Source organism: Vidua chalybeata, chromosome 3 (assembly GCF_026979565.1).
Source record: "Vidua chalybeata isolate OUT-0048 chromosome 3, bVidCha1 merged haplotype, whole genome shotgun sequence".
NCBI classification, from domain to species: Eukaryota; Metazoa; Chordata; class Aves; order Passeriformes; family Viduidae; genus Vidua; species Vidua chalybeata.
In genome coordinates this window covers 11,500,375-11,514,648 of record NC_071532.1, presented here as the reverse complement: position 1 = coordinate 11,514,648, position 14,274 = coordinate 11,500,375, and the positions used below count along the sequence as shown (strand labels likewise).

At 36.6% G+C, this 14,274-nt stretch overlaps 1 protein-coding gene across 2 annotated transcripts in view; it reads right to left on the bottom strand.

The window, feature by feature from the left end:
- Positions 1-14,274, bottom strand: part of PRKN (parkin RBR E3 ubiquitin protein ligase) — a 670,711-nt gene that overhangs the window by 463,172 nt on the left and 193,265 nt on the right. The gene's annotated exons all lie outside the window — the stretch shown is intronic.

The window sequence follows — 14,274 nt, the reverse complement described above, 5'->3', positions numbered from 1 at the left end:
ATCTCATGAAAGGTTTATACATGATAAATCAGGATGTCTTTCACAACTTGTTCAGCATTTTAACAATACAGAACAGAAAAACAAAATATTATGTCAGAAATAGAAATTACAGATATTTTGGAAGACCTATCATTAACAAAGGTCTTTCAAGAAAGACTTGTATGGATCTTTCCACAACACACCTTGCAAGAAAAATTGTTCTTTATTTGGTGATATCTTCTGGAGACCCAATTCTTCAGCATCATGAACAAACATAAGCATCAGCCTGTACAGAAAGTGGGTAGTCTGTCAAAAAAAAAATTTTCTAACTCTCTGTAGCATCATTAGGATAGCCATCTCTGCTGTGAAATGTCAAGGCAGACTGTTGAATCCATTTGGGAGAAACAGAAAGAGTTCTGATGCATTTGTCTCTGTATCTACACAATATTTAAAAATTGTCATTTGTATATGCAACTACTACATGCACTTTAATCGCAAAATATCCCTTTACAGATATTTTAGTGCTCTTTATATCCTCATTCTCCCATGCTCTCTTCTACTACTTCTGTTCTGGTCTCTTTTATGTTGAGTGGTTTTCCCTCATTCTCTTACATTATTTCTCAGTACTTCTCCCTCCACACTTTATTTTTATGCAATGTAATTTAAAGGACAAAAATCTGGCTTTTGTTTTGTTTTAATTGAATTTTCAATAACACACTCTCTCCTTAGTGAAGCAGTAATCAGCCAGCAGATATTTGTTAGAGCAAGGACACTGCAGTCTTAATATTCAGTCAAAGCAACTATTAGATTTCAAACTTAAAAGATCATGTTGACATTAAAGGTCTCTCCTTTTTTTTTCTTTTTTTAACATCTTGTTGCCCATAGCATTTTAACAAGATCCATTTAAATAGCTCAATCATTTCATTCATTAACACAATATACAAAACCAGTCTGTCACTCTAAAACTTCTTCCACTAAGCATACTGTGCAGCATTAAAGAATTTAATATTCGAAAAGAAATTGACAATGAAATTAATAGCTAGGCAAATGAGGAGCTCAAAACCGATTTGCCCAGTTACAGTGAGTTTAAAAAGAGAAATAGGTATTTATGTAAAAACTCACAACCTTGGAAACCCCTAATAAACTGTCAATCAGTCATAGTCTTTTAATGATCACCTCTTCTGGCAGTTTTGCTTGCTTATGCAGACAATGTTCTGCCTTTCATTTTTTTCTCAATATTTACTGTCCTTCTCAGTAGGTTGTATTTGTTTTTTTAAAGCTTGCATCAATACCTGGTTCAGCTGACTGACTGATGCTGTGCCACAATCACACTGAGGGAATATGAGAGTACATATGAGAGAATAAAAGGGATGGAAAGAGCTACTTAAACAAAACAAAATTCCCCTACAATTCCACCACAAATGTTTTCAACCATCCTTGCTTGATCTTGGCTCTGTACATGTTTAATTGTGTGGGTATATCAATTCATCTTTTAAAAGTATAGGTTCTTTTCAGGTTCTTTTTGCAAGCTGGAGGCTTTGTGGTTAGCTCAGAAACAATGGAAGGGCTGACAAAATAGAACTCCATCTTACCTACTATTCTCTCTTCAGCAATATCAAGAACTATATACTTCAGAAAAAGCTGCAAAATTTGCACTTTAGGCAATTCTATACATTGCCTCAGCTGGTTAGATTACAGTGCTAATAGTGATGCCAAGGTTGTGGATTTTATCCCTGCATGGGCCATTCACTTCAGAGTTGGACTCAATGAACCTTGTGGGTCTCCTCCAACTCAGAATATTCTGTGATTCTGTATATGACCATAGCAATAATGGTTTTTGGTATTTCCCTTAATAAAATTTTAAAAGGACAGGTGAACATGCTGTATCTTATCTTTGTTCCATCTCTTTATCTAAAACAAAAACAAGCTTTGACAGATTGAACATCACTACTGATGATGACAGTGTAGATAATGGTCTCAGGAAAGCTTAATTAGCAGATCTCAGGATGACTTTCAAAGAGCAGGTAGGAGAAAGAAACAACATCCTTTGATATTTACCCCGTGTAGATTTCATATGGAAGCCACTGACCAATAAGGAACACGGAATCCTAAAGCATCAGTTTTGCAATGTTTTTCTGAGTACATTTGAATTGAATTTGGCTTGTTTTTAAAGGAGGAAGGTAATCCTCAACCTTTGTAAGAAAAGTGATAAAACAGTACAAGAAGAAAATAAAAAGAGTAGTGATCATACATTAGTTGTGGAGGGATCTGGATGGGAATATAACCAAGCATTTCCCAGAATATGGGTGATAAATGCTTTATAGCAGATTACATTTCATGGACAATAGATGGGCTAAGTCTGCAGCTTCTTCTTTGAGAAAAGAGGTAGAATTCTAACTGTTTCTGTGGGAGTTTAGGTTGTGCCTTAAGTTACTATTGTAAGATACAATTATTTATGTCAATGTCACTTTTGTTTCCTTCATGTATTTGTTTTATGCCTCAGGAAACATGCTTTTGAGTATATCTATTATTAATGATTCTAGAGATATGTCTTGTCTTATCTGTTGATTCAAATTAATGCCTGTGTGCTATATTCCAATGGGAAAAACTTCAAGTGTATAAAAAGATTGTGAAGTATCTTCTTTCAGTAGAGCAAAGGGAACTGAGACAATAAAAAAACTATGAAACTCAGTAATAAGGACTGTTCTTTACAGAAAATGGGTTTTGGCCAACTTGGGAAAATTAATTGATAGCAGAGAAAATTAAAACCTTTTTTTCATTCAAGCCTTTTACCTATTTTTTTCTGAATTCTCAAGCAGAATTTCACAAGGCTGAATCAGCACATCCTGAATGAAAAACATCCTTTGTTGGTGATAGCAGTGGGCTGACTAGAAGGTCAGCTGGGAAGACTGAAATAAATTATGAAAAGGGAAAAGATGACTGTGTTTAAGTTACTCTGAAATTCTCTTAGATTCTAGGGAGACCTCCCTGCAGCCTTTCAGTACTTGAAGCAGACTTAGAAAAAGGAGGGATTTTTTACATGGGCAGATAGTGACAGGTCAATGTGGAACAGTTTTAAACAAAAATATTAGATGTCAGGAAGAAATTCTTCACTGAAAGAGTGGTGAGGCATTGGAATAGGTTGCCCAGAGAAGCTGGGGATGCTCCATCCCTGGAAGTGTTCAAGGCCAGGCTGTCTGGGGCCACCTGATCTAATGGGTGGCATCCCTGTCCACAGTGAGGGGGTGGGAACTACATAATCTTTATTGTCCCTTCCAATCCAAACCATTCTGTGGTTCTGACAGGTTTCTGTTTGATATCTTCTTCACAACATATTTTGATAGCAATACAAATACTGAAAGGAATTTTCTTCATCTAACAAATGTAAAGACCACTAGAGAAGTCATATTTTCTGAAGTGCAATACACTTCATTTTTAAATGTATTACATTTATTTAAAGTTTTATTTAAAGAAACATTAATGCAGAAAATAGTTTGAATCTGAAGCTTTGTATGTGAACATAAAAAAGCTTGTGGTGTTTTGTCTTGAAGAGGAATTTGATAAATTTCTGTTTCCTGCTAACCATGAGTTGGGAGTTTTAAGGTGTTGAGTTTTTTTTGTTATTGCATATCAATCACAAAGAAAAATTCTTTACACTCCACTACCTATGATTGAATTTGAAATTTCATCTTTTATGCTACCTGGAGAGTCACACCTTTACCCATGAAACCTTGGGGCCTATTGTGGATAGGGTAACAGGAATTGTTGAATTGCTGCCTATTTAGATCAAGTAGATAATAGACTGCCTGATGCCATTCCCTAAGAGAGTCACATAAGGCCAATGCTCAAGAAAAGGTATTTTCTAAGAATGATCGACAAGACCCAAAAAGTTTGCTTTCCAGTTTTGTTGTGTTTTTTTTTTTTTCCTTAAAAATAGCACAACACATCTCTTCAAACCAATGGGATCCCATGTAAAAGTGTAGAGGACATACTGATTTTATTGAGACAATATTTTTTCAAGGATAATGTAGAGAGACACTAAAGATGACCTTCAGAAACAGACAAAAAAGTGTATGAAGTTCCCAGAAGAGAGAAAAAAAAAGCTCAGCAAGCCTTTCTCAACTGTTGCTGTAACCCTTTCACAAGGACAGGGCCCAGGTCTCAAAAGCAGCAGAAACAGAAAGGAAATCAATTGGAAGAGGAACACTGTTTCATCCCCTGATCACAGTGAATGCAAAAAAAAAAAAAAAAAAAAAAGGCAAGAAAAAAGCAACACCATGATAATACACTTAATTACACAGGAAGCTAAAACTGTTATATTAATGGATTTGAGGGTAGAGATTACCTAAAATAAAATATACAGATATAGCAATAATATTCTGTTGAGCTATGTAAGTTTAAGAAATTGGAAGCAAGATTTACAAGAAGACTTAAAATCTTTTATTTGATCAGCTAATATAGAAAGAAAAATCAGCTTCTGGGCTCAGAGAATTTATGCAGGTCATTGCAAGGGGAAACCTGAATGGAAAATTAAGCACTGTTAAAATAATGAAGCAAATCAGCACTCTGATCTGATATCCGCATCCAATTGTGTGGATACTGACTGCTTAGTGGCAGAGAACTAAATATTGCTCCACATGGGGCAAGGGAAAAAAGCCAGTGCACCACCAGGCCTAAATTACATGGACCACTTAGCGGTTAAATTTCAGCAATCAGAAACTACTTGCTCTTTTATGATGCTATGGAATACATCTCTATTTGATTTCAGTTCACCTTTTCAACATTTCCAGAGTTATACACTACTGTTCTAGTTTAGCATTCAGAATATTGTGGGTGCTAAGCAACATCTAGAAGGAAAAATAGATATATTATTGAAAGCACCACACTTTCAAATAAATGTGATTAAAGGGCAGAAAACCCTTCACTTAGCAGAAGAGTTAACTCAGACACATTCAAATTTAGATTTTATTATTTTTTAGCAAAGAGAACAGTTGATGTTGAACATGAGGAAATAAGTATATACTGTGGGATTTACTACAGTCCCTTCAGCCAGTGAACTCTCTGCATAGCAAGAAGCCCTGAGTGGCATTTACAAAAATAAAATTCCCTGATTTACAGTCAAAGACGATAGTTCATATATTACAAAGGTTCTGCTCTGTATGATACTCCTTAAAGAAAGTAAAAGTCTTAGGATTTTATACTGTCTAGTCCCTTAATGAGTTAATAATTTGCTGGAAATGGAAATGTATTCAACTAAGTCAGAATTCCCCCTCTTCCTTCACTTACAAATCACTTTATGTTTCATTTCCATCTTTTTAACATTATAACACAAAAATTTAATGCTAATTTCTAGCTCAGTGGAGGGAATGCAGAGTTAATGCTCAGTTAGGAACGCTGCAGGGTTATTACTTTTTGTACACAATCTAAGACCTTAGCAATGCTATATATGTATTTCTAAATGGCATTACTAATAAAGTGACACCATTAATATGATAACTTTTCTTGAATGTAGATCTTTTAGTATGAATTCCTGAAAGATATATGAACTCTTCTAACAAATAAAAATGTTTTATTGGCAGCACATGTGACAGTTTGCAACATTCAAATACCTGCTTAGATTATTGTTATTCTCTTCCCTACTGCATAATGATCTACAAAAGACACAGAAGGCAGCCAAACTTTGTGATATTATGTTTACAAAGCTATTAATATCTCCACGGTGGCATTGAGAACATATCATGCGATAAAAAATGGAAGAGAAATAGTCAACACTAGATTCATATAAAACTTTTCTCAATAAATGAACAACTTTTCCCTTCTTGTAATTTCATATATTGTGCACAAAGAAAAACCTATAAACACACCATTTATTATAATGCCTGTATAGAAAGCAATAGAGCAATGAGAAGCTTATAATACTACATTAAAAATGAATACAATTAAGTTCTCATGACCATTTGCTTTCCTCCTGAACACAGTTGAGTGCACCTCATTATTATTCTATCTTCCACACTGAACTACCTGATAGCATTTGTACTCTCTAAACATGTTATCTCCAGTTGTAAACATAAAAAAGAAAGCTTATTATTTATAAGGTATGGATTGCATTTTCCATTGCTCTAATTTCTTCTCAAGCCACACTGAAACAGAACAAGTAACAAGTGTATTCTGTAAAATGCTTGAATGAATTACATTTAGGCACGTTTTGGTCTGGGTTAAATGGTAATAAAAGGTGCTGTGCTCCAAAAAGGTCTCATAAGGAAGCATTGTTCACAGTCTGCAGAGTGCAGCTTGGCCTCAGGACTGTGGACTATATGTTGTTTGACTAACATAAGATCTATTTTTTTATTTCCTTTTTTACCATAAATTCTTGTTTGAGAAGGTTTATCTCAGCAAGGCAGACACTGCCAATCTGCTTACACTTTTGTGTCTTCACTTAAGGCATACATTAAGTATTAGTGAGTATGTGAGGAACAGGCATAAAAGTGGCCTCACACTGAGACCTAATAAGTGTCAGGACATTACTGAGACATGAATTGTATTTGAAAAACTGGAGAGTCACTTACTACCAGAACTCTGAAAATATTTTAAAGACTTCAGTAGCCTCTCATGCTGATGGGGCACTTTGGTGGCAGCTAGAGCATTGCAGAAATGAATTTGGAAAATTCCCTTCTCCAAAGATCTCTGAAAGAATTCCTATGTGTTGTAAATACTCCACTGTAGAAAGTAAATTTTTCCTGTGAATTTGTCTAGAGCATCAAAAGTTTAATAGCTATAAATATTTATTTCAATTACTTCAACTAGTCATTCACAGATGCCTTCTTCATGCTTTATGGCCAGCACTTGGTACACATCCCAACCAAGGAACACTTTGGTCTTCTACTTGTCCCAGTTCATGCATCTAAATATCAGTTTGAGCAGCTGCTATGAGAACAGCTGTAAATAAAGCCTAGTGAGCACCCTACGTGGCCCTACTTGGTAACTTAACTTCCTAGTATAAACATGGACAAGATACCAAATATTTTCCAGAGCTTTCCCTGATTTTACTTGAAGACTTGCTTTTAAACTAGCAGTTTCTGTGACAGGTGAAAGTGGTCTTAGATTTGATTTTTGGGCTATGCCTACCAAAATATCCCAGCTAATGCTGGAAAATTTGTGCAGTGCAATATTGTGCAGCACAGTTACATATCCAACTGGACTTCACTTTAGGACCAGTTTGCCAGACATATAGTTAGGTACGTTACAAAAGACACAGTTTATAGATTCTTCCCAATCCCTAATGGGGCCTCTGTACCATATCAGAAAGCACTCTTACAATAAATTCATCCCTGTGCCCAATACACATGGGCATAGTTTGTTGCCTCATGTATTCCCACCCCTTATGAAATCATACCTAATTTTAAAAGGGAGAATGCTCATGTTGTGGTTTCACCTGGCAGGCAGATAAACATCCCACAGCCACTCCTTCATTTCTCGGCACTCACCGTACCCCTCAATGGAATGGGGCGGGGGGAGGATTGGGAAAAAAAGTAAAACTTGTGAGTTGAGATAGTTTACTAGGACAGAAAAGAAAGGGGAAAACTCCCAATAATAATAAAACAAGTGATACACAATACAATTGCTCACCACTCACCAATGGATGCAGCTCCATTCCTGAGCAGCAGCCCTTGGCCACCTTTCCCCCTTGTTTATATACTGGTGAATACAAGAGGCCATATCATGTGGAATTTCCCTCTGGTCAGTTGGGTCAGCTTTTGTGGCTGTGTCTCCTCACAACTACTTCTGCCCCTGCTGCCTGCTCACTGCTGGGGTGGGGTGAGGAGCTGAAAAGCCCTTTACACTGTGTAAACATTGATTAGCAAGAACTAAAATGTCAGCATGTTAACAACGTTATTCTCATCCTAAATCTAAAACACAGCACTGTACCAGCTACTGGGAAGAAAATTAACACTATCCCTGCCAAAATCATAATTACACACTAATACAAGCAAGGTGAATGCTATGAAGATATAATAGAAATAATTAAAATTTGATATTCAAATGAAAAGAGCATTTCTATACTTCTAAGTAACCGGTGAAATTTTTTCAAAAAGCATCTAGCATAAATGGAAAATGTGACAATAAATGAATCTAAACTGATTCTGCTAAATAACCAACATATATATTAAACATAGCATAATAAAAGGGAGGTGAGAACACCTTGTTGAGTCACAGATGAAAGATGTTTTTGAACATCACAACAAGAGAAGTATGACCCATTAAAAAGATTAGGAAAAAAACTGCTTCAAGAGTGTATTTTTACCCATACCTGGGAAAAAATGGTCAATTTTCCCCTGAGGAAATTCAATTCTAATACAGAATTCTTCAATAATATATCATCAAGCTCTGATAGAGAGATTGAGTATTCAGATTTAGTCAGAAAACCATAGATTATTAAGACTAACACGTTCCTGAAAATTATTTTGAAGTTTTTTGTATCATGGCATTCTCTTGCATAAAATCAGTTTACAACATGTCATATGCTTTTCATAGGCATGTCACATGTAAGTCCAAACTCTACGCTCAAAAATCTGGAATATTAGGACTTTTCCATGTGGATGAGAAATTGTTTAATTTTGATTCAGATCAAGATATAGATTGAGAAAACACATGCAGGAAGAATGTCTATGAGCATTCATGGAGAAGGAAAAAGTGCTGTAAAATTGAGAAGTGCCAAGGTTTCCAAAATTTTAAGCTTTACTGAGATTAAGATTTCTCCAAGCCTGTCAAGCTTGTCTGAGTAAACAAGCAAGCAAGCAACTTAATTTGCACTACTAAGTACTGCAGACCAAAAGAAGTAAGCTCTCCACAGCAAAATGGTTTGTGTCAAGGACCTGACATACACACTATAAAGTTTGGGAATGCTTGGGGATGTTTTGAGTTTAGTCTACCTCTAGTCTTTGCTCTCTTTTGCAACTTTAATAAGTAAAGTTCTGAAATTCATCTCCCTGTTTCGTTTCAGTCGTCTACTTTATTTGCTCTGAGGATGCTCCACAATGCAAGCCAAAACACGGCAAACAGGGATGATCAGGAGATCTAGTTCAAAAGTTGACTCCTCTTCCAAACTAAGACACTAGTCCAGACACACATTTATTTTCTGATTCTGAACTCTCATCAAGGGCATTAGCAGACACATTTCAGATGATCTGACAGGGGGGTATTACTGCTGATTAAAGGTAACAACTTTATTAAAACAGACACAACTGCTGTCTAGTTGCATACTTTTGTGCTGGATTTGCTGGAAGATACATTTACCTACATTTACAGAGAGTAAAGGAAATACATAAAGTACCATAAAGTCCTCTCTTCAAAACTAAACCACTTTTGTTTAAAAGATCAGTTGACCATTTTTTTTCCTACATCATGGAGACTCAACGGGTTTACAATTGTTTGTACAATTTCTGCTGGTGTATCAGGTAAAACCACCAGAGAGATTTCCCCAGAGAATCAGACCTGGTTTGCTTGGCTAGCTCCACTAGAAATCAATTTTAAAAATCTATTATTTAAAAAACAAATGCCTTGTTAACAGTTGTGCCAAGAAAGCATATAAACTCCTGTGAACTTTCCTTAGCAATGGGAATTAAGCTTTGTAAGCCTGGATTTGTAAATCATCTCTGTCTTAAAGATGAACAAGCTGTACAGTACAGACACATTTTAAAGCCAGAAAACAGGTTATTCAGCCTTAGAATAAAGGGCAGAAAAAAACCCAAGACAAAGCCAATGACTGTCACACTTCAGTAAGAGAAATCAGAGAGATTACCAGCACAGCTTCTAGCTTTTTGCGACAGGGTTTATCATGGGATACAGCAAACATTGTCCCTTGTAGCACACTTTTTATCAGACTGGATGTGTGCTCCAATGGGCAAGATGCACCCCTTACCCTCAGAGCACCTCTTAGCATTAATTATGGTTTCATGGTCTGAGAACATTTTCTGACTTCAGCCAGGGACCAGCTTTAACAGTTCTGGAATTCTCACTTTACTGAGAAGTAAAAGGTGATGCTCCTCTTATTCCTGCAAGGATCAACATTCAATTTGTAATACAGATGCTACAAATTCATCTTCCTAAAACTCTTTGATCTTGTCCAGTCTCAACTTATGTCCCTCTTAAAAAGGGACTAAAAACATTCATGTCAATGACAAAACACTGTCACGTTTCTTTTTTTTTTAATTTTCTTTGTTTTCATCCTCATTGCCTTGAGTGAGAAAAGCTCTGAAATTAATTCAATGACAGCATGTGTGTCTTTACAAGTACACAGTTTAGAGTGATCTGGAGCTTATATTTGCATGCTTTTATCAACGTCCACTTAAATGATGCTAAACTTTGATGGCTGCAATTAATAGGATAGAAAGCTGAAACCTTACAAGTATAGCATAAATTGTCTTTACTTCAAATAAGCTGCCACTGGAATTGAAAGCACAAAAGATGCAGAGGAAACAGTGATGGGCTGCTCTGAGTGGATATGGAGGGCCACAGATCTGGGAGCTTCCCTGTTTCCCTTCCAAGTGAAGGAATTTTCCTTATTCAAGGCTGGTATATTTCTCTAAGCTAAACACAAAGGAAAGCACCTAGAAATGTGCAAATTTAAATATATTATTTCTTTTTCTATCTCTAAAATGTTTATAAATGTGTATTTTTTTAATTTAAGTAGGGTTCTGAAATTGATTTTACTTGGGTTCTAGTCACAGTTCTTCAGAGCATCCAGGGCTTTCCTCCTTTAAGGTAAATTTCAACCAGAAAGAATTCCTTTACTTTTACTTCTTTCACTTGTCTTGTAACTGGGAAGGGGAGGGAGAAACACATTGGGTGAAAGTTTGCAATGTTATCTGCAAATAATTAGGATCCATGCTCAGTTTTTGGATGCTGGTTGTCATAAGGCACTGCCAGTTCAATAATGTTTTCTTGATATGGAAGGATGGGGATTTCACACAAAATAAGCAGGATGAGAGATTCCTCTCCTTGGCTCAAGCTTCATGTCTTCAGATTTTAGCACTATTTTAGTTGCTTCTGGAGATGCAGCACCCAAGCTTTGTATTCAAGTTCCAGCAAGCACCCAGGAATGCAAGCTGCCTCAGGGCACTCGTTGTTGCTATTTACCACCTTTTAAGATACAGCCACAAGGCACTCATAAAAATTGTGGAATTTTGCACCATAAAGCTTCATGTATAAAAGCTGTAAGTCCTGAAAAATCATACAGGTTCTACTGCAGGAGTTTAGTGTTCTCAAAGACAAGAATGCTACACTTGTAAGTCTGTGCTGTCATTTTCTGACAGCAATGACAAATGACAACTTCCCACTTAACAAGGGCACAAAAAGAAACAAAGAAGAAATTAACAAAAACTATATTTTCCAAATGACATACTTAATCCTTAAGCATCTGCCATTCCGTGTTTGTATTAATCATAATTCATCAGTATTTCAGGAGCTGTGGTGCCACAGAGACCTCGTGGGATGAGCAATCCTCTGCCACCTCTGGCACCCAGTACCCAGGTGTGCAGAACAAAAAGGCAGCAAGCAGACTCAGCTTGGCTTAGGACAAACACTTATGCAGGCAGCACTTATACACCCACGAAGACAAAATGATGCATTTCACAACTAAAAGCTGTCTTGTCATTATTAAAAAAAAAAAGCTAATTTTAGTCTGTGCTCCACAAGCTGCACAAATCAGTGAGTGATAAAGATGAAAACATAGTTATACATATTTAAGTTACAGTTGAAGGTTTTTCTAAATGAATGTATGCAAATGTTTGAAGCCCCGGGGCAGCTCTTTCTTTTACTCAGGACATTCACTTAGTTTTCCGAGCTAATATTTAATCTAGTATTCAGTAAAACATCATTAATTACTTTCATAAATTCCTAACATCCTGTGAGATGTCTTTTCCCTCTGAGCTGCAAAACAGAATCTTCAAATGCCTTCTTCAATGCAGTGCAACAATTTTCACTCTACAGTCCTTTTAATTGTAAGAAAATAGAATTTTTAATTTTCATCTTACTGCTTAATGGTGATCTTTGAAGTTTTAAAGAACACTAAAATATTATATTTTGGTAGGAAGAATTTTCAGGCAGCAAGGAATAGGAGGATTTCAACACAAAGCTCAGCTAAAGAACTGGTGTGGTCTAGAAGAGCAATTTGATAACAAGGAATAGTAATAGGTACAGTGAATGACTCAAAAGGGTCTCTATCTCACCCACCACCAGTTTAAGGGAATTTATAAGAAACTGCAGAAGGCAGTTACAGCAAAATCTTATACCTAAATTTACTGTTAGCACCCATTAATTTCCTAGTTTTTCTAGCTATTTTTATTATTTGTACACAGATACATGGTTTTAGAACACAAATGGAAAAATTTGAGGAAATCCACTGCCTTAATCCCAATGGAGCTGTCAACACAGTAGCTGTATCGACATTTGTGCTCAAACTGCAGCACTCTAACTCCCACATCACACACCTAAAACAGATGAATGAAAATTTCTAATATCTAGTCACTTTACAGCCATTATTTTAGATATGCTTATCATGTCATTTACTGATTTTCTCTCTCACATTGGCAGTTCAAGTGTTTTCAAGTATTTCAAGTATCCTCTTCTAGAAAAGTTTTCTCTGGTACTAGCAATTGTATGTGACTCACAATCCTTTCCACAGATGCTCTTCTGACCTGACCTCAAGCATTTGATTATTGTAGCAGCCCTGCAATGTGCCAGGAAAAATAAGAAAAAGAAAACCCCGCTAAGAAGTGTGGCAGCATCTGCACAGCTAGTGTCTAGACTGAACTGTAATACAGTGTGGTGCAGTTTTAATGGATGATGCTCCTCTGCTTCATGGAACCATTTTCTTTCCCTGCTCTTGCATTTTGTACTTATATTCCTATTTTGTATTTAAATTAGAGATAAAATCAAGTCCCACAAGAAACAAGAATATTGCAGAATACCTGCAAAAATATTTTTTTTTTTATTGATTTAAACCCTCGAGGTCTATTTAATGGATTTTTAAAACAAACAACAAAAAAAAAATCACCAAACAAAAAAACTAAATAGGGCAGACTGCCGTGGCAGCAGTCAATGTAATTTAACCCAAATCCATAGAAGAGGATTGATCTTACTGAGCTTATCTCTAATATGGTTTACAAATACTGACTCCTAGTGCGTTAACTTAGGCCCTCTTTGCTCTGAAAAATATTTTTATACCTACTTTCAGACCAGATGGGCACCCAAGTATTTTATAAAAGATGACAGAAAATATACATTATATAAAGCTGTGAAGAGGCAAACTAATATCAAAAACAGAAAAAGAAGTAATGAATTTGCCTGAACCAATCTCTTATTTCATGACCTCATCATGCTGAAGCTGCCTATTTCAGAACAAGTGATAAATATTAAAATGAAATTTTTTTTGCATGTCTTATCAAAAGCCTCCAATATCAATTGTTTTCACAAATGTTTTCCCCTGCAAGCAGTGAATGCCTCTTCATCAATCTTTTATCAAAAGTAATCTTGTTCTGATTTCAATCTTATCAGACAAAGTTTTCTCTCTCCTTTGTTGGTTTTTTTTTTCCCTTTCTTGGCAGAAGGTACATGAATATCATTTTACACATGACTGTGGCTGCATCTCCATCAATCAGGAAATAACAAGTAACTGTGAAGGATATACCATGGTCCTGCAGAGCTCCAAACAGTAGAAAAAATTGTGCCTGATAGTGACAAAGTAGGAAAGCAAATGTGTACATCTACATGAATATAGATGTGCAAATGTTCCTTCTTACAGGGCATTCTTGCATTTCCAAGTATTTCTAAACAAAGAAATGGTCTGCAGTGGGGAGCTGTGCAGGGAGAGGCCACAACCTGCCACATGCCAGTCACAGCTGAGCCCAGACACCTTTGGACTGGGTGACAAAACACATAGAGTGGTAAACCTGCAGCCAGGCAGGTGAGCTGGCAGCACCCCAGCTCCAGCCTACTTACGAAATACCTGCAGGCATCAGGGTGAAGAAGATGCACATGGAGACCGTGACTGAGGGACAGATGGAGATGTGCTGCTGCTCCAAGTGCTGTGGAGGCAACACATCCAGAGGCATTCTTGTCCACATGCCAAAAGGGGTTTTTCTTAGGGAACTTCAGCCCACAGGGACAAGCTGTGCCAGGGTGGGGAGAGCCCTGAGGGACTGCAGCCCATGGGCACCCCTCACTGTGCAGGAACACCTCTGAAGGACTGAAACTCACAGGTGAACCTTGTCAGCCAGGGACATAAAGAACAAAGGA